General features: G+C 42.4%; 1 protein-coding gene across 2 annotated transcripts in view; it reads left to right on the top strand.

Moving 5' to 3' along the window:
- LOC124554814 (zinc transporter foi) overlaps nucleotides 1–20847 on the top strand; it is a 148278-nt gene that overhangs the window by 14862 nt on the left and 112569 nt on the right. For both annotated transcript variants that reach the window (XM_047128470.1, XM_047128471.1), the window contains exon 2: nucleotides 10636–10717. The gene's annotated coding sequence lies outside the window, so the exon portion shown is untranslated. The remainder of the gene's footprint in view (nucleotides 1–10635; nucleotides 10718–20847) is intronic.

The following is a 20847-nucleotide window of genomic DNA, read 5'->3' as shown; positions in this document are numbered from 1 at the left end:
AAAAATTTCACCACCTGTTGCATTTCTCCACGGCACTGTCTCATTGAGCGGCGTCTGCAGCAACATCTTGATCGTCTTTACTCTCGGAGCATTGACAATGGCTTTCACTTTTCCACTCACAAAACCATCTGTATGAATTTCTGGCAACACAATTGATTTCTCCCACCATCTTAACATCTTCGGCCTGTTGCCCTTCCGTTCGTTGAAACTACAAAATTCCTGGGGCTCATGCTTGGTAGTAAACTCTGATGGTCCTCGCATGTGTTTTACCTGGCAGCCCGCTGTACGCGTTTCCTCAATGTCCTACGTGTCCTCAGTGGTACTTCCTGGGGTACCGATCGAACCACCCTCCTCCCTATGTACCGGTCCCTTGTCCGTTTGAAACTAGACTATGGGTGCTTTGTTCATGCATTTGCATGTCCATCCCTCTTATGCCGTCTCAACACTATCCACCATAGTGGCATCCATTTGGCCACTGGCTCCTTTTACACTAGCCCGGTTGAGTCTGTATGCTGAAGTTGCTGAACTACCACTGTCCTACCGCCGTGACTTTCTCCTCAACAGGTATGCATGGTGTTTGTCTGCCATGCGTGGCCACCCATCCTATGCCTCCTTCTTCGATGATTCATTTGATCATCAGTATGGGGCGCGTCCCTCTTCTCTGTTACCTCCTGGAGTCCGCTACCGGCACTTGTTACCCCAGCTTAACTTCACACTACCTGCAACTTTCCTGGCGGATGTGAACGCTTCAGAAACTTGGCTTCGTGAAGCGGCCCATGATAACCTTGGCCTTCATTCGCTTCTCAAGGACACTACTCCAGCCTCGCTCTATCGTCTTCAATTTCACGACCTTCGCATGGAAGTTCTCGATAGTACCTTTACATACACTGATGGCTCTTGGACTGGCTGTGGGGTCGGGTGTGTCTTCCTCATTGGCACCCGTGTCTTTTGATATTGGCTTCTGGCACACTGCTCAGTATTTACACTTGAGCTCTTCACCCTGTATCAGGCCACAGAGTACATCTGGCGACACTTCCTTTTCAATTGTGTCCTCTGCTCAGACTTGGCGCCCTCCAAAGTCTGTGTGTGCTGTACAGCTGTACACCAGCCATCCCTTTAGTGCAGCGGGTCCAGGAAAACCGTAGCTTGCTCACTCTTGGTGGAGCCAGTGTGATGTTTCTGTGGGCTCCTGGTCATGTCGGTGTGCCAGGAAACGAGGCTGCTACCAAGGCTGCAGTCTTTGTACCTCAGCCCACTAGTTCCTATATTCCCTCCGATGATCTTTGTGTTGCCCCTTTGTCGTCGTCAGTGGTCCTCCCTTCACGGGAATAATCTCCGGCTTATTAAGCCTGTCCCAGCAGATTGGACAGCCTCTCGGCTGTCCCACCAAGAGGAGGTCATTTTAACTAGGCTGTGTACTGGGCACTGTGTTTTTAGCCATCGTCATTTGATAAGTGGCACTACCCCACCACTTTGTACACATTGCACTCAAGTTTTAACTGTCTGCCACTTCCTGATGGAATGCCCATTTTTTAACCATTTACATTCCCTCTTGGGTTTGCCGTCTGAGGTACCGGCCGTTTTAGCAAATGATGCACAGGCTGTTGACCATGTTTTACTTTTTATCTGTCAAAGCAATATGGTGAAGGCCATTTAATTTTTAGTTTTGGTCATCTGTTTCTGTATGGTGCCTTTTGTAGCCCTTTCTCCACATCCCTGTCTTTAGCTGTCTTCTCTTATGTCAGTTTGGACTGACATATAGTCGTTTTTTTAACTCTTCTTTGCCTTCATGTTGTATAGTTTTGACTTGGGCACATGTGGCCCCAGTTGTTTCTTGTGCCCTAAAGCAAAACAAACCAAAACCGACCCCAAAATGGATCATCATCTAAGCTGTCCCAGCCAAATTTAAACTCATTTGTCCACCTGGCAACAGAGTAATATGAAGGGGCAGAGTCCCCAGTATGTTCTGAAAACCAGCATGAATTTCCTTTGTCTTCATACCTTTATTTAAAACATACTTAATCACTGCTTTATATCAATTTTTTTTTCGTCATTGTGTATCGCTATAGAGGTACTACAACAAGAGAAGTCTGCACAACAGATCTGTGCCCAGAGCACTGACACATCATGTGTTTACTCTTGAAGGATTGGTGCCCTAGTGCTAGAATCTGGTGGTGATTCCACAAACTTTTTGAACCACCCTTGTAACTGACTGCTCCATAGTAGTTCAAATGCACAACACATTTAATTTTATGCAAGTAGATGGAAGACTATTATCTAGCACACATATTAGATACTGAACCCCGCAGAATTTCAGGGGAGTAAAAGTATTATGAGGGAAGTAAAATTTATCTGTGGGTGGTGGTGGTGGGGGGGGATGTGCAGAATTTCATTTAATCTTTAACTTGCCTGTGCTATGTGAGCATGTAACTTCACGATTAAATGTATAAAGGTTGGCTGAACAACAAGTATGTGTGAAGCTATAAGTGGGAAATGCAGGTCCACAGCCCATGAAGACAGAATGTGTGCAAACTCCCTACCACTGTGTGAGCTGTTTAGGTAGTCATCCTTTGTGGATGCTGTTATGCTGAGACATGAAACATTTGAACCGCTCAGATAGCCACGCACATTAGCATGCAGGTTCTTCGATTCAGGGAGGCACTCTGGCCCTGGATCAAATCCACTCAGCTGATTAATGATCAGGGCCAGTGCGCTGTTGTGGATGTAATTTGTAGGCAGTTTCCTACATCACACCAGGGGAATACAAGGCTGGGTACCCACGCTGTGCCTCAATTACTTGATTCACAAACATCTAGAAAATAGAAAATGTTTGCACACTTTCACATTGATAGCACTAGTCACAGACAGTTGGTGTATGTAAATTCCATCCTGGAGGCGGCGGGGAGTGACAGTGACAGGAAGGGCATCTGGCCGCACTCTACCAGTAACACTGCCAAATCCATAAATTAACATGCCCATCCTTTGTAGGTATAAAGGTCAGGAAAAAGATGGTGGTACTGTGGCATGAAAAATTTGTCAGCAGGCAAGATAAACTTCTTCTGCAGAGGTTGAGAAAGAAGTCTTTTAGTGTTTGCTACCTCTTTTTGTTTTCTGTGTCAAGGGGCATATTTTTGAAACTAGTGCATAAATGCAAGATTAAACTAGTGAAATAGGTACAAGTATTCATGCTTGCAGCTGCTCCTCCAAAGCTGACTTTGAATGCAGCACGTCATCTAAATAAAAGCATTCTCTATCAGGAATCCAGAGGCTCCATTGCCATCCTCTAGATGACCACCATATTTTCCAAGTAAAGAAAACAGTTTCATCAAAAAATGAACAATCCCTTAGAAAGGCACAATAAAATCCTCAAAAAATGAACAATCTCTTAGAAAAAAATAGATTAGTAAATACTTCCACTGCATGATGAATAAAACTATGTTCAGAACGTAAATGTCACCATGGAAGAACATTAGCAGATAGATATGTAAAAAGACAGAACATAAATATAAGTTTAAACAGAACAGGATGTCATCCTCTAGTGGAATTGCTGCCGTTTTTTCCACCACCTGACTGAGCTTTGGCAACTGTAAGCTTTACACCTACTATCTGCATTGCCCTCCAGGAAACCTGGTTCCCGGCAATGCGGATCCCTGCCCTTCATGGCTATAGGGGATATTACAAGAACTGTAGCGGCTATAACAGTGTGTCAGGTGGAGTTTGTGTCTATGTCCTGAACTCAGTTTGCAGTGAATCTGTGCCCCTTCAAACCACTGTTGAAGCTATGGCTGTCAGGATAAGGACGACGCAGGAAATAACTGTCTGCAATGTATATCTTCCTCCAGATGGTGCAGTACCCCTGAACGCATTGGCTGCACTAATTCATCAACTACCTAAACCTTTTCTCCTTTTGGGAGATTATAACACCCATACTCCCTTGAGAGGTGGCACTGTGCTTACTGGCCAAGGTAGAGCTGTCGAAACTTTCCTGTCTCAACTCGACTGCTGCCTCTTAAATAATGGAGCCCCCACACATTTCAGTGTGGCTCATGGCACTTACTTGGCCATTGATTTATCCCTTTGCAGCCCAGGACTTCTCCCATCTGTCCAATGGAGAGCCCACGATGACTTGTGTGGAGCAACATAAGCGGTACCCCTCCGTGTTACAAGAATTATCCCCCAGCATTTCGCACCCTCAAACAGGGGATGGAAAGGAAAGCCCTCTCGTTCACTGAATGTCACAGTGAACCCTATAATGCTCCATTTACAGAGTGGGAGCTCCTCGGCGTCCTTGCACATTGCCGTAACACAGCTTCTAGGCCAGATCGGATCCACAGCCAGATGATCAAACATCTCTCGTCCGACTAAAAGCGTCATCTCCTCGTTTTGTTCAACCAGATCTGGTGCGATGACATCTTTCCAATGCAATGGCGGAAGAGCACAATCATTCCAGTTCTCAAACCCAGTAAAAACCTGCTTCATGTGGATAGCTGTTGGCCCATCAGCCTCACCAACGTTCTTTGTTAGCTGTTAGAACGTATAGTAAGGCAGCGGTTGTGTTGGGTCCTGGAGTCATGTGGCGTACTGGCTCCATGCCAGGGCCGTTTCCACCAGGGTCACTCTACTGTTCATAATCTAGTTTCCCTCAAGTCTGCCATCTGAACAGCCTTTTCCAGATGCCAACACCTTGTTGCCATCTTTTTTGGTTTACAAAAAACTTACAACACGATCTGGCGACATCATATCCTTGCCGAATTATATGAGTGGGGTTTCCGGGGCCCGCTCCCAATTTTTATCCAAAATTTCCTATCGCTCCATACTTTCCGTGTCCAAGTTGGTGGCTTCCATAGTTCCCCCCCTATTTACAGAAAAATGGGGTCCCGCAGTGCTCTGTATTTAGTGTATCTCTATTTTTAGTGGCCATTAATGGTCTAGCAGCAGCTGTCGAGCCCTCGGTCTCGTCTTGTCTACATGCAGACGAATTCTGCATTTCATACTACTCCTGTAGTACTGGTGTTGCTGAGCAGTGCCTACAGGGAGCTATCCATAAGACTCAGTCGTGAGCTCTAGCCCATGGCTTCCAGTTTTCAACCGCGAAGTCGTGTGTCATGCACTTCTGTCGGCGTCGTACCGTTCATCCGGAACCAGAACTTTACCTTAACAGTGATCCACTCAGTATAGTGGAGACATATCAGTTCTTAGCACTGGTTTTTGATGCCCAATTGATGTGGTGTCCTCATCTTCATTAGCTGAAGTGGAAGTGCTGGCAGCACCTCAGTGCCCTCTGCTGCTTGGGCAACACCAACCGGGGTGCAGATCACTGTACACTGCTGCAGCACTGCAGAGCTCTTGTTCAATCCTGCCTTGACTATGGGATTCTAGTTTATGGTTTGGTGGTGCCCTCTGCGTTTCATTTACTTGACCCAGTGCACCATTGTGGCATTAGACTGGCAACAGAAGCTTTTAGGACGAGTCCGGTGACCAGCATCCTAATGGAGGTAGGAGGTAGGCATGCACAACTGCTCGCCAGTTACCTTGCACACATTCATAGTTCTCCTGAGCATCCGAATTACTGTATTCTTTTCACATCCACGGAGGTTCGTCTCCCGCATCGGATACCCAGGTCAGGGCTTAAGATTGCGGTTTGCGTCTGATCTCAAGTGGAGTCCTTGCCTTTACCACCTATACTCGAGGTCCATTCAGATACACCTCCATGGTGTACACCTAGGCCAAAGCTTCACCTGGACCTTTCACATGGTCCTGACTACTCAGTTAACCCTGCAGCTCTCTGCTGTCACTTCCTCTCGATTCTTGACATGTACTGGGACCATGAAGAGATTTGCACTGAAGGCTCGATGGCTGATGGCCATGTTGGCTTCGCATATGTTCATGGAGGACATACTGAACAGCACTCTTGCCAGATGGCTGCAGTGTTTTCATTGCAAAGCCGGCAGCCATTTCTTGTGCTCTTGAGTGCATCCACTCATCCCCTGATGAGTCGTTTCTTCTGTGTACTGACTCCTTGAGCAGCCTACAAGCTATCAACCAATGCTACCCCCACCATCCTTTGGTAGCAACCATCCAGGAGTCCATCTATGCCCTGGAACGGTCCAGTCATTCTGTGGAGTTTGTTTGGACCCCAGGCCACGTCAGAATCCCAGGAAATGAACTTGCCGACAGGACAGGCCAAACAGGACATGGAAACTGCTTCTGGAGATCGGCATCCCTGTAACTGACCTGCGATCATTATTACGCCACAAGGTTTTTCAGCTTTGGGAGACAGAATGGTGTAATCTCAGTATGCACAACAAACTGCGTGCCCTTAAGGAGACTACAGATGTGTGGAAGACCTCCATGTGGGCCTCTCGCAGGGACTCTGTGGTTCTCTGCTGGCTCCGCATTGGCCATATGTGACTAACACATGGCTACCTCCTCTGTCGCGAGGACCCATTGTGGTGTCACTGTGGCTCACATATGACTAGTGTCCACATCTTGCGGGACTGCCCACTTTTAGTCACTGTGCAGCGGACTTTTAACCTTCCCAACATCCTACCTTTGGTGTTGGGCGACAATACCTCAACAGCAGATTTAGTTTTACATTTTATTTGTGAGGTTTTTTTTTTATCATACCATCTAAAGGTGGGCATTTAGCTTTCTTTCTTAGGTCACCACCCTCCCTCCATTTAAACTCTGTCACACTTTCTTTGCATTTGTTTGTCTTGGTGGTCGTCTTTTCCCTACATGTGTTCATCTCGCCTTGTCTTTTTGGGGTGGACATTTTAATGTGTTGCAGAGTGGCTGACTCATCCTATTTTATCATTTTGATCAGCCAGCCCAGACCATATGCTTTATGATTTTAATACCTTCTTCTGCTTTTCCATGTGGTGTATTTTTTAGATGTGGTGTTGTGTGTTTTTGTACCTTGAGCCTTGCTTGCGTCAGGAAAAAGGGACTGATGACCTTGTAGTTTGGCCCCCTTATACCCCAAACCAACCAACCACATAGTGGAAGGCTTGTCATTAATGTGTCTCAGAAAAAGAAGCAAGCAAAGAAATTGTCTTCTCGGTCTGACAATGAAAGACAATCTTTTTTTTTTAAAAGCAAAAATCCACCTATTTTTCATTGTAGTCCCCTTTGAGGCCCAATTATTTACTTCAAACATTTTTCTAGTGAAATGATTTCGTCTCTGAAGTGTGACTCTGAAAGGCTGCAAAATACACATTTATAGCTATAATAGCCTCTTCACATGCTCAAAACACTTTCCATCAACTTTTTTTTGAAATGTGTGACAGACGAAACTTGTAGGCTGCACAGTTCTGGTAACTACTCCAACATTCATAGTTACATTCTGTCAGTTTTCCCATTTTCAGAGCACTTTTGTGGAAAAATAAATTTCCCTAAAAAGATTTTTCTTCTTCTTTTGCTATCCATGCCTCCTTTTTTTTAATTTTTTTTTTCACACCAGAAAACTTGCATACCATTTGCCAGTTCTTATGCACACAGTTTTCTAGGTAACCAATGAAAAAAATCCCTTATGCGTACCAGGAAACATTAGCCATGTGAAATCAACACTACCATTTTCAGGAAAGGAATCTGTGCATAATATAGGTTGAACTTTGTGATAAATGGTCAAAAAATTGAATGTTGATATTATACAAATATGGCACACATAATGCACAAAGCATTATCATAATTCTTCCTATATAATGTGCCACATTCTTTCTCCTGATATGCTTCTGGAAACAGCCATTTTAAACACTTTTAACTGTTGTATGATTGACACAATGTTGTGCACTTTGTTTTATTCTGGGGTTGGACTTTTTGCACATTTGTCATATGTATTATCTTAGAGGGGTGTTCAGCATATTTCAGTGAAGCTGCATCTGCCTAAATGGTCACTAACCTCATATGAGTTTCTGTGGATATCAAACCGTACAAAACAAACAATTTTATGACTACATATTATGCCTGTTAGCACACTTGATTGAAACACACATAAGACTATGTAATAACTGTTAAAAAAACTATACCATAGGTGAAACTTGACGTAAGATTAAATTTGATGTCACTGCCATTTTTGTATAAGTCTGAGAAATTCAGGAAAATAAATAACCTTAGAACAGAATACTAAGAAATATGCCGTATTATAGTACCATGGTTGGATGTTCCATGATTACATGACATTATGAAACACTAATTTGCTTCCTAATGCTATGATAAGATTAAAATGAACAGTTGCCTAAACCCTAATCCCATATTGCTCTAATTTATTTAGTGATAAAATGTGGTCTGCCTACTCAAAAAGTTTGTCACAAAACATACCCGATGACTGCGGTTTCTGATACACGTTTCACTATTCTGTGCACAGAGGAAAGTGTTTGTGGGGAACTGTTCCTGTCTGTTAAAAGTGATGCTCAAAGAACTCGCACACACCTATTTCACAATAACCATATGCATCCTCATACTTAGAGATAATTGTTGTGCCTGTTTTCTTACTATCAATCTCCAGTATCTTCATATCCTGTTGTTCCTGCAAGAGAGCATTCTGTAAGAAATCTATGGAGTTAATATTGTGCAAGAAGTTTTGCTCAGTCTAGTCACAATACATTTAAGTGATTTAGTAATGCCAGTAACATTTTTATCCCATTTCAGTAAATTGATAATTGAACTTTCCAGTTTCTCATCTGATGTTATCGTTACTATAACCAATATTTGTTTGGCTTTATTCTGAAGTTCTTACATTCTAGTTGCAAGCCTTTCCAATAACATTTCTCAAGACCTTAATAGAATCTTTCGTATTTATCTACAATGGTTTGGTCTTCTTTATCCAACTGGGCAGAGGGAACTGTAGGTAAGACAGTTGCCTCATATTCGGAAGTGGGTCCTAAACTCCATCCAGTCATACAGATTTAGTTTTTTCATTATTTCCTCAAACTGTTTAAAGTAAAATGTGTGTCAGTTGCTTTGAAAAAGGGGCTACTGACTTTCTTTGCTACTCTGGTGCAGTCATAGCCATACAGTCTCTAATTATTTCATTTCCATCAAGACATTAGCCATGTGACTGCCTTTCATGTTGAATGCTGTTTTCTTGTTGTTGTACTGCTTGCCTAATGCTGCTACCTGTGCAGAGAGACAGCATTCTGGCAGCTATGAAATACTTGTCATCTGATTTTAAGAAATGATTTGGTGAAAAAAATTTAGTTTTGCTCACATTACTATCTGAGATCTTCGATTGATAAACAGCTGAATTTCTTTTTTGCTATGCAACATAGTTACTGTACTGCATAAAATTAAGTAAAACATTGCTCAAAATTTTAGAGTTTGCAGAGGTAAAATTGCATTGCATAGACTTTGCAGTTTGTTGAGTTTAGCTCATACAGTGTTGTGTATGAAATGTAGATAAGATATCAAAATTATATTTAAAATTGATAGCACAACACAGTGTCCTTTCATTTTCAGGCTATTGGTTTTTATATCTGGTAGATGGTTGCACTTGGTGTGCCCAATTCCATACCTGCGCATCCGGAATCACACTAATAACTTTCGTCATATTTCATAAACGGTTTAAGATATTAAAATGATTTTCTTTGCAAATGATAGCACACAATGAGGCATGTATGTTGTATGATAAATAATTGAAACATTTTTGTTCATCAAGATATGGAAATAACATGTCCTCAGTAGCGAGAGGGAGAGGGTAAGCAGAATGGGTCGCATAAACACAAGTAAACATGTCCTCAGCACCTGGGGAGTGGCAGAGCATAGCAGTGAAAGGGTTAAACTTTAACGTACATATTTCTTTCTCCCTGTAGCTTTTTGATGCAGTTTCCACTCTTTCTGTCACTTGATATTCTAATGACTTCGGTCTTCCACTTTGGCTGCCTATTGGTACTGGGATTGTGTTTTATGTACCTTTGGGGAAAGTAGTTTTCATTTTTTAATTATTAATGTGTGCTGTATTTATTGTTCTAGCTCTGTGCACTTCCTGTCAGTGATAGTCCGTGAAAGTTGAATGAATAAATCTGCAGCAAGTATCCCCATCCAGTTATTCAGGTTTAAGTTTTCTGTTGTTTCCCTAAATAATTTAAGTAGAAGCCACAGTGGATCTTGCACAAAGGCCACAGTTAATTTCCTTCACTTTTCTCTTCTCATCTAAGTTTGAGCGGTCTCTCTCATGACATTGTCCTCAGGACTATGTTAAATCATAATCTTCCTTCCTTTCTACTGCAAGTTGGTTAGTGACTAAATGTCTTGCATACGTGTGTGGTTTTCATATCTTTCTTAATATCCCCCAACATCAATATTGGTGTTTCATAGTCTGTAACACATTAGTGATAGATTCAATATTGAACCTACCCACTCGTGAGACATTTATGAAAATAATTAACAATTGCTATGCTACTTCTTCCCTACATTACTACTGAAAAAGTCAGTTGAAAGTATCTATGAATTTTGTTTGTGTGTAGTTTTTGTGTGGTATGTGTCTCAAAATAGAGAACAATAATTTTTTTTAATTTTTTTTTAATCGATTTTGCATGATTAGATTGTAAAAGTTATGTATAACAGTTGTTTGTATTCACAAATTATGTGCAGTGCTCTACCTCCCAGCCAATGATAACTGTATTGTATTTTTTTCAGATTTTGGTGATAAATTTGTTCAGAAGTACAAAGCAATGACTGTAAACATGTAGCAAGACTGAAGGAAATTGTTAGCAGTGGGGTAAGTGAGGACAAAATATACTTTGATATGCCTTTGCAGAATAGTATGTTTTGTTCTTGGTGCCAGTAAACAGAACAATTTGGACATTTATTCAGAATGAGATGTTCCTTCTAATTGAGAGGCTGAAATATAATTGCAACATGTGTTTGGATTGAAATACAGAGTTAAGAAATAAAATATTGCTGTAGATATTAACTTGTTTACATGACAGGCTGAAGGAGTTTGTGAAGATTTCTTGTATTGTTAGTAGTTTGTGGTCATATTCAGTTTCCTTTTACATGCAAGAAAATTACAACCTAGCAACAAATAAAAATAATAAATGGATGTTTCATACCAAAATTAATTGGACATTGATGTTGTTTGCTTGTAATTTTCGTGTGGTTCAAGCTGTTATTTGAAGTGAACACGTTCGATGGTTTGTAGATTGAACTTCCAAATGTTTTATACATAAATGTTCCTTGTGAATATAGCCATGTGAGTTCTGTAGATTGTTACTACAACTGAATACTACCTGTTACTGGAAGAAAATAATTGTGCTATAACGAGTCACAACCATTGAGCTTTATTTTATTTTTCTACATGATATTAAGAACCTGTTTTGTGATAAAAAGGTATATACTTCATGGTCCATCTGTCTTTGATTCTTCTATGTAGTGTTCTTTATGTTCTATGGTCCAAATAACTTTTGACTGGTTGGAAATCGCCTGAAGATAGCTTTACACTGTGAAATTATTAATATTATTTCTTCATAGTCAAAGAGAGTGCAAGTCTTACAGTTGATCCAGTGACAAAATTGTCTCTGCTGTCAACAACATTATGTTGTATCCTTTAGGGGATTTGTGACTTCTTTGTGAGCTCATATGTGGCAACTATGGGGCCCTGATCCATTGTGGCATTCCTTCTTTTCCATGTGGTGCAGTATCTGCCTTCCCCCCCCCCCCCCCCCCCCCCCCTCCTCTTTCCTCCTCCTCCCTCCTCCCCATACGTCTCCAGGACCTCACAGATCTGTTGTGAGCATATGTTTGGCAAACATGTGCATCCAAGCTTTTTCAGTGCTACTCCAGGTTTCTGTAGTGCAAATCTACCCTTTCCCTCCCAGATACCCAGCCAATAATGATTGGGTATGGGACATGAAACTTGGGAGTTCCTGAGCTGGGGGTTGCTAAACATCACCAGTAAACCAGAAAGTCTGAACGTGCTTCAGTGACCACTGTTGGGTGTTGCAGTGAAACATTGTGTGTCTCAGAGAACAGGGGTCTTGGCTTAACTGCTTGTATCATGAGGAAGTACAATCCTCTATTTAAAAAATGAAAGGAAAAAATCCAACCTCAATCTTAAAGGATGCTGCACACCAATTACATCCATAATCGTAAATTAAGGATAATCGCAGGATGTGGTGTCACACAACTTGGCACTACACAAAACTGGCGCTAATAGCGTAGGCACATTGGTAACACACACAGTACAGATCTGTAAGTCCACCGTATTGGTGATAAGTTGAGAAAACCGTCCCGAAACACATGTGCTGCAAAACGCTACTGTTTCCTGTGCATGTACCCTGACATCAATATGGGATATGATCACCATCCACACGCACACAGGCCGCACAATGGGTTGGCATACTGTGGATCAGGTGGTCGAGCAGCTGCTGGTGTATAGCCTCCCATTCTTGCACCAGTGCCTGTCGGAGCTCCTCAAGTGTCGTAGGGTTTGAAGATGTGCAGCGATACATCGACTGAGAGCATCGCATATGTGCTCGATGGGGTTTAGGTCTGTAGTACAGGCAGGCCACTCCATTCGCCTGATATCTTATGTTTCAAGGTACTCCTCCACAATGGCAGCTCGGTGGGACCGTGTGTTATCATCCATCAGGAGGAAGGTGGGACCCACTGCACCCCTGAAAAGGCAGACATACTGGTGCAAAATGACGTCCCGATACACCTGACCTGTACAGTTCCTCTGTCAAAGACATGCAGGGGTGTATGTGCACCAGTCATAATCCCACCCCACACCATCAAACCACGACCTCCATATAGGTCCCTTTCAAGAACATTATGGGGGAGTATCTGGTTCCTGGTTCACACCAGATGAAAACCTGGCGAAAATCGCTGTTCAGACTATACTCGGACTCGTCCGTGAACATAACCTGGGACCATTGTTCCAATGACCATGTACTGTGTTCATGGCACCAGACTTTATGGGCACTCCTGTGACCAGGGGTCAGTGAAATGCATCTCGCAGGTCTCCGGGTGAATAAACCATGTCTGTTCAGTCGTCTGTAGACTGTGTGTCTGGAGACAACTGTTCCAGTGGTTGCAGGAAGGTCTCGAGCAAGGCTACCTGCAGTACTCCGTGGCCGTCTGCGGGCACTGATGGTGAGACATTGGTCTTCATTTGGTGTTGTACACTGTGGATGTACCTACTGTAGCGCCTGGACACGTTTCCTGTCTGCTGGAATCGTTGCCATAATCTTGAGATCACACTTTGTGGCCCACGGAGTGCCTGTGCTACGACCTGCTGTGTTTGACCGGCCTTCAGTCGCCCTAGTATTCTACCCCTCATAATGTCATCAATATGTGTTCTTTGAGCCATTTTCGACACACAGTCACCATTAGCACTTCTGAAAACAACTCGCTGCACCGTACTCTGACGTGCACCAACACACCTCTGTGCATGTGGACTGCTGCCAGTGCCACCGTGGTACAACCGCAGGTCAAATGCACTGCATGGTCATACCCCGAGGTGATTTAAACCCGCAAACTGCCCACCAGAGTGTTGTTTCATCGTGTATAAGCATTATCCTTAATTTATGAGCATGAGTGTAGATGAATGGCTGTGAGGTGTAGCAGTGATCAGTGGGCAGCCTCTGGGATACCTGCTGCACTCCAGCTGTATCGGACTTCTTCGGGTCTGTCTGGATCGACTTGTTTCCCTAATGGCTGGTAGGGCTTCTCTATAGCCTTAAATAATAATAATAATAATAATAATAATAAAACTTCATACAGTATCGTTGGACGAGTAGGTTACAGTGATAACGCCCAACCAAGAGGCCTCAGGTGTCCAGCCCACCTAAGAAATCTTCTAAAACTACTCATGACAGTTACATTAACAAACCCTATCCTGTGGTTGTTAACATATTCATTGTTATTGAGAAATAAGAGGTAAAATTTAAAAAAAATCCCCATTTTTACATTTATAAAGCTTTGGAAGGACTAGCATTGTTAGCCAAGTCAGTAAAGAGGTTGACAAATGGCACACTGCTGTAGTGAACAGGCCACTGAATTCTAAAATGCTTCATGAGTACCTGCTCACCAGTGATCTACAAAAGGTGCTGAATTATAACTAATTGTCAGCTGCAGGAACAGTATGTACCAAGATAGAAATGATCTGCTTCAGCAATGGGAAAAAAAGAAGGTATAGTGGAAGTTAGTAGTATTATGAAAAAGGGTAACAGAAAACTGCAGCATCCATACTTATTTTTAATGCTACCAAACTTCCAGAGTACGTTTACGCAGGCTACATTTGCCTGAAAGTCTGACTGCTTATTGCCTGCCACATGCACTGTTTTAAGTGCCAAGGGTTTGGACATACCACTGTAGGGCATACAGGTCAAACTTCATGTTGCAACTGTTTTTTTACATCCACATGAATGACGTATCCAACGTACAACAATGGATAAGTGTTTCAGTTGCTACAACAACCCTATTTATTGTTGACAGAAAAATTCAGGAGATCAGGGTCATGCAACACATACCATACTCAAAGGTCTTTAAAGCAGTGTTCTCTGACCTTTGTCAAAACATTCACCTCAACAACAAAGCATCCCACTCCTAAGACACAGACTGTAAAAAGTACTGTCGACACAAGCTCCTGAAACTGAAAACGTAATTGCCATGCACACCAGTGGAAAAATATGTAGAAATGAGGAATGCTGAATGGCTAGTGGCCAGATAACAGTAGGCCATGAATATTTCTTTTGATGCTCAAATGAAGAACAGAGATCAGAAAAGTACTATGACTTGAAATAAAGCTTCACTGTGACCAACAAAAGGAAAACATATAATCAAAACTACATTTAATGATGAGAGGTGAGTATGATGTCATCTTCAAAGAGCCATAGCCCATAGAGTGGCACACTTGATGTAGCGACTTCCCCATCCTTCCTCCTGCTTAGGAATTTCAGTGCACATAGTGTCATGGGTGAGTATCAAGCAGTCTGGAAGGGGTCTTCTGAAGAGCAACTACTTTCTGGTTTTGACCTGTGGTATCTCAAAGGTGGAACCCAACACATTTTAAAACATCTCATGGCTTGATCTCAGCCAGTGATCTCAGAATTTCCTCTTGCAGTCTTCTTACCTCAATACAATGATCTGCACACAATGCTCTCTGCAAAATTGGTTGATCCTGTCAATAAAATTCCTCTGGGTTTGTGACCAGATTGTCAACTATAAAATTCTGAGGTTTCAGCTACTGTTGCAAGACAGCTTCCTCAGGGTGTATTGCTAACTGCTGAATGGGTATTAGTTTGGTTACTTATATACTATGCAGGATTGCTGTCATTGGATATGAGGGTGAGGAGGAAGGATATTAGGATGATCTTTTCTTGGGCTTTGCATTGCGTGTTGTCATTGGCAGAAATAGGTGTTTTCTATCGGAGTATCCTTTATTGCTTGCTGTTGGTGGAAATCGGTGAATAGGACATTGAGCGTTGACTGCAGTTTGACGCTGTTTACTAACTGCCTAGTATCGACTAGGGTGCATCAGCACGCTGTTTCCCTCTGCCACTGTGGCCAACCGTGTGCCTGTTGCTTTGCGAGAGCTGTCCTGCAAAATTATCACTGCTGGCAGCCAAGACGCTGGGGACTCTGTACTAGTTTTCTCTATTCATGTTGTTGGGTTGCTTGGCTATTTCTATAGCCTCTCTGAGCTTCCTCCTAAAACTAAACCGCTGTTTCACCAGTACATGGGCCTCTCGAAATTCAATCTTCATCCTACACTGTTCCTGGTGTTCTGCCACTGCTGATTTGTTGTATTGTTTGAGATGGATATATGTCTCATGTTCAGAAAACCTTGTGCTTATTGGACACCCTGTCTCACCTACATACACCAGTCCACATTTCTACCTGATTTCACATACTCCGGTGGCATGAAACTTGTCAATTGTATCTTTTGTCGAGCCCAGAATGTCCTTTATTTTGTTGTTGCTATGAAAAATCAGCTTAATACTTGCCCAATGGAGAATTTTGCCCAGACGTTTTGTGACCCCTTGTACGTATGGTAGCAGGACGGTTTTCTGTGCTTTGGTCTGCATTTCCCTGTTGCCTTCCTCCTTTGGTGCCATAATTTTATGTATCATCCTCATGTCGTAGCCTTTAGTTCCAAAAATGGACCTGAGGTTTTGTAGTTTAGCTTTGAGATTTTGTTCACTGATCCTGTAGGCTCTCTTAGTTAAAGTTTGCAGGGCTGATTTCTTTTGCATTGGATGGTGGTGGAAGGATATCTGTGAGCTAGTGCATCACTGTTTGATGACCACCTTTTTAGGTGGAAAGGGGATTTATGTGAGCAGACGAACAGTGTAGCTATGGGTTCCCCTCTATTGCCTGTCGCAGCAGACAGTTTTATGCAAGCGTTCAAAGAAACAGCACTTCAGTCCTCACCATTACGCCCAGATTGCTGGCTACGATGCTATGTTGACACCTTTGTCATCTGGCCACACGGAGAAAAAGAGCTTCAGAACTTCCACCACCATCTCAATGAGCAGCACAGCAAAATTCACTTCACTATGGAGATAGTAAAGAATGGGGTACTGCCTTTGCTCGTTATGGAAGTTTACCGTAAGCCTGATGGCAGGCTTGGACACAGAGTTTATAGGAAGCCCACCTACACACAGGTACCTGCATGCATCCGCCCACCGCCATCCTACGCAAAAGAAATTGGTACTGAAAACTTTAACTAAGAGAGCCTACAAGATCAGTGCTGAATACAATCTCAAAGCTGAACTACAGAACATCAGGTCCATTTTTGGAGCTAATGGCTGTGACATGAGGATGATTCATAAAGCTATGGCGCCAAAGGAGGGGGGCCACAGGGAAATGCAGAACGAAGCACGGAACACCATCTGCTACCATACATACAAGGGGTCACAGAACTTCTGGGCAAAATTCTAGGTCGGGCAGGCATTCAGCCGATTTTTCATACCAATGACAAAATAAAAGACGTTCTGGGCTTGGTGAAAGATACAATTGACAAGTTTCACACTTCTTAACATGTGTACCATAGTTACCACTCCTTTCCACTTACTTATAAATTCTTGTTTCTTTAATTAGTTGCCTTTAAAACTGATAAAATGTTCATGTCGTACATGAGTTTTTTCGATTACTTAGAACTTCAACAGTGGTTTAATGCGAAACAGTAACAATTTACAATCTCTGTGGTAATTTTATAACCTCGCAATGATGTAAATTATGTATTTATTTTTCAGTATTGTATTGTATACATGTGTGGGTCGTTTGTCCACACACAATCTGTGTTAAAGGTTTCGCACTATTTCCTTTATATTAAATATTCAATGAACAGTCTAGATCACATGTAAATTGCTTATATTTTGTTTGGTGATCTGTTTTTGTCTTTTATCAGACCATTTCTGTACTCTGTAAACGAGGGTATTTCATATTATAAATGATCAAGGAATTAATACAATCATAGAAGTAAAATTACATAAAATAAATGTCTGGTATACCCTTGTTGACAGCAGGAGCAGAGTGGAACAGGCTGCTCTTGAGGCATATGAAACACTGCTGAGGAACTCAGTCACTCATGGTTTTATAGCGAAAGCTCAGCCAACTGCCTCCAGCATATCACCACCAATAGCTAATCGTAGAGAACCATTACCTTAATCTGTGTGAGCAGTTTGTAAACATATATTATTACAAGTTAAAGTCATAGAGAAACCCATCGAGACATGCATTATAAACTTCTCTTAAATAGAGTATCATGTCTCGCCCAATGACACTGGCTTATTCAATGTAGCCGCCCCCCCCCCCCCCCCCACAGGTGCTTGTATCCATGTGAATGTGACAGAGATAGTTGATAGGATGCCAACTAATTATCAGCTAATACGTTTATTTAGCATGAATATAGTTCTTAATGTATGCACACAGTTTGTTCATTAACACTGTGATACTACTGTTATCACCATGGTTGCTCCCTTTAAATTAATAACGATAGCAACCTCGATATACATGTTGTTGCTCATCTGCGCAAAATGTGTGCTGCATTTTGTAATCCATATTTTAGATATGTTGTGGTCATTGAATTTGTACAAAAAGAAATGGTGTGGCATTGTAAATGATAATTTTACAACTATTTTATGACAATTGTACAACAGGCAACTAAAAACTTACATATATGTAAAAGACAACTGCAGATAACTCCACTGAAAGCAGTACTCATTGACTCCCACATCACTCCTGACTGGATGCCACATCATCTTTGGCTCATGGCGGAACTTAACAGCTCACATTCATTGCCCTGGTAACCAGTTGGCATCCTATCAACCATCTCTGCCACACTCTCATTGATAGAAGCACCTGTAGAAAGCAGCATATATTGATTTGAGCCAGTGTTGTTGGGCAAGACATTATGCTCTATTTTAGAACAGTTTATAATGCATATCTTTTATATACATTCATAATATCCCTAACTGTTTTTTCTATGACTTAACTTATAATAATATATGTTTACAAAGAGCTCTCACAGCTAACAGTAATGGTTGTCTATGATTGACTATTTTGACATTATGCAGGAAGTGGTGGGCAGAGCTTTCGCTATAAAACCACAAGTGCCTAAGCTCTACTTGACTGTGTTCTACATGCCTCCAGAGCAGCCTGCTCCATGCCAAGGGTATGTCAGTCATTTTTTTTTTTTTTTTTTTTATTTTTTTTTTTATTTCTCTCTTCTATGATTGTATTCATTCCTCGATCACTTACAATATGTAATACTCTTTTATCCAGAGTAAAAAAATAGCCTGATGATTGTCAAAAAAAAAAGTCTGAAACCAGTCACCAAATGTGATGTATACAACTTACATGCAATCCAAACTATTTTGTTGAAATAATTTTAATACAGTTTTATCGATCGCTGATTTTCTAAGGCCAGTGTTCCAAAAAATTCTATTTCCTTTGGTAGTGTATGCCAGTGAATTGATAGTCATGTTAGTTTTCATGTCAGATTATGTGTGTAGTGACAACATAGCCAGGCAGATGCACGAAAATGGGATACTTTGATAAAGTACAAAGATTCAGTGGTAGACCTTAATGAGTTAAATTGAAGCACTTGGTAGTCTGATAAACAAATTATTGATAGATGTGACTTTAAATGGTACAATTTACATGCTTTCATTTACACCTTGCAGCAGTATTAAAAGTTAGTACTCGCTGAAGGTATTGTTTATCTCAAAATGATACTGCAGGACTGACTTTCCCTTTTGAATTACTTATGACTGTTGTTATATTTGGTACTTTTAACATGCACTAGACAATAATAGTACTGCTGTTTACTAAATATATGTAAACACTTGTATCTGCATCAAAGAGTGGTATGTGCTGATGAGGTGAATGACTGTTGAGGTAAAACAACCTCCAGTGGACAACCTCTTGGGCACCTGCCATCCTCCAATTGTGTAAGGCTTGCTCAGGCATGCAGGGCTCTGCCTGGCCTGATGGCCTCCCTGCAGGTCTGGGGGTTAGAATAGGCCCAAGGTGTTCCTGCCTGTCATAAGAGGTGACTAAAAGGAGTCTCACACGTTTTGGCCTTTAAGTGATGGTCCCCTGTAGGGTTTGACCTCCAGTTTTCCAAATTTTCCCAAAGAGCGAGCCAATTGGGGAAGGGCGCCTTACATGGTGCATTGTGTCCCTCATGCACTGATACCTCACACATCCTTCATCGACATGGATCTGAACTTCCGCTCATTCTCCAGCTGTTGGGCGAGGTCACCCCCCTGGGTGCATTTTCCTCCATCCACTGCGCAGTATCGTTTTCTGCACTGATGATGATAATGGACTTGTTTGCACCTGATACACAGCACGGTAATCAGTCTATTGTGGTGGGGCTGCCCGGTACCCTGTTGGTTGTAGCCCCCTGACTACACAGGGATCGTTCTGCTGACGCATGTGTCGTTAAGCCCCCATGTATTCCAAGGAGTAGATGCCTGTCACCCTGGGGCATCGGGGCTCCCGGCAGTGGCTATCCTGCCAGGTGGCCTTTGCTGCGGCTGGGTGGCGCCCGTGGGGAGGCCCCCTGGTCAGTGGCATTAGGGCAGATGATACACAATGAAGTGTACTATGTCATCTCTTGCTGGTGTCCCAACACCAGCAGTCTCTAAGTGGATGATGTCTAACTACAATGTGAAGAAGTAGGACCCCAATTCGTTCCCTTCCCTGGCCACACAATGGGAGAAGGCCATGCTAGGTGTGGTGTCACCGCCAGACACCACACTTGCTAGGTGGTAGCCTTTAAATCGGCCGCGGTCCATTAGTATGCGTCGGACCCGCGTGTCACCACTGTCAGTGATTGCAGACCGAGCGCCGCCACACGGCAGGTCTAGAGAGACGTACTAGCACTCGCCCCAGTTGTACAGCCGACTTAGCCAGAGATGGATCACTGACAAATATGCTCTCATTTGCCGAGACGATAGTTAGCATAGCCTTCATCTACGTCATTTGCTACGACCTAGCAAGGCGCCATAGCATTTGATAATTAATATTGTGAAGCATGTACTGTAACGGGAGATGTTCTAAAATTGTGGATTAAAGTTAAGTATTATATCAACTACGTACTTTATTTGCTACTATTAATTCCCTTAACTGTTCCAGACCTCACGCCAGTCAGCGTGTAATTAAACGCGTGCATTTCGGCCTCCTCTAGCAACACAGTGTTGGCTCTTCTGCCAACACTACACTAGATACGACAGCAGATCTTACTCACCTCAGTACCTCGTATGTACGACAACTGATGGGGCATCCTTCATGTCGACGAAGCCTCGGCTTTTTGTGGAGCATTTAGAGGACAAGTTTGGGGAGGTGGAGGGATTCTCCAAAATGCGATTGGGGTCTGTCTTGATAAAAAAAGCA

This window comes from Schistocerca americana, chromosome X, assembly GCF_021461395.2.
Source record: "Schistocerca americana isolate TAMUIC-IGC-003095 chromosome X, iqSchAmer2.1, whole genome shotgun sequence".
Classification (NCBI taxonomy): domain Eukaryota; kingdom Metazoa; phylum Arthropoda; class Insecta; order Orthoptera; family Acrididae; genus Schistocerca; species Schistocerca americana.
The sequence above is the reverse complement of the archived record's forward strand: the minus strand, read 5'-3'. Positions and strand labels throughout refer to the sequence as shown.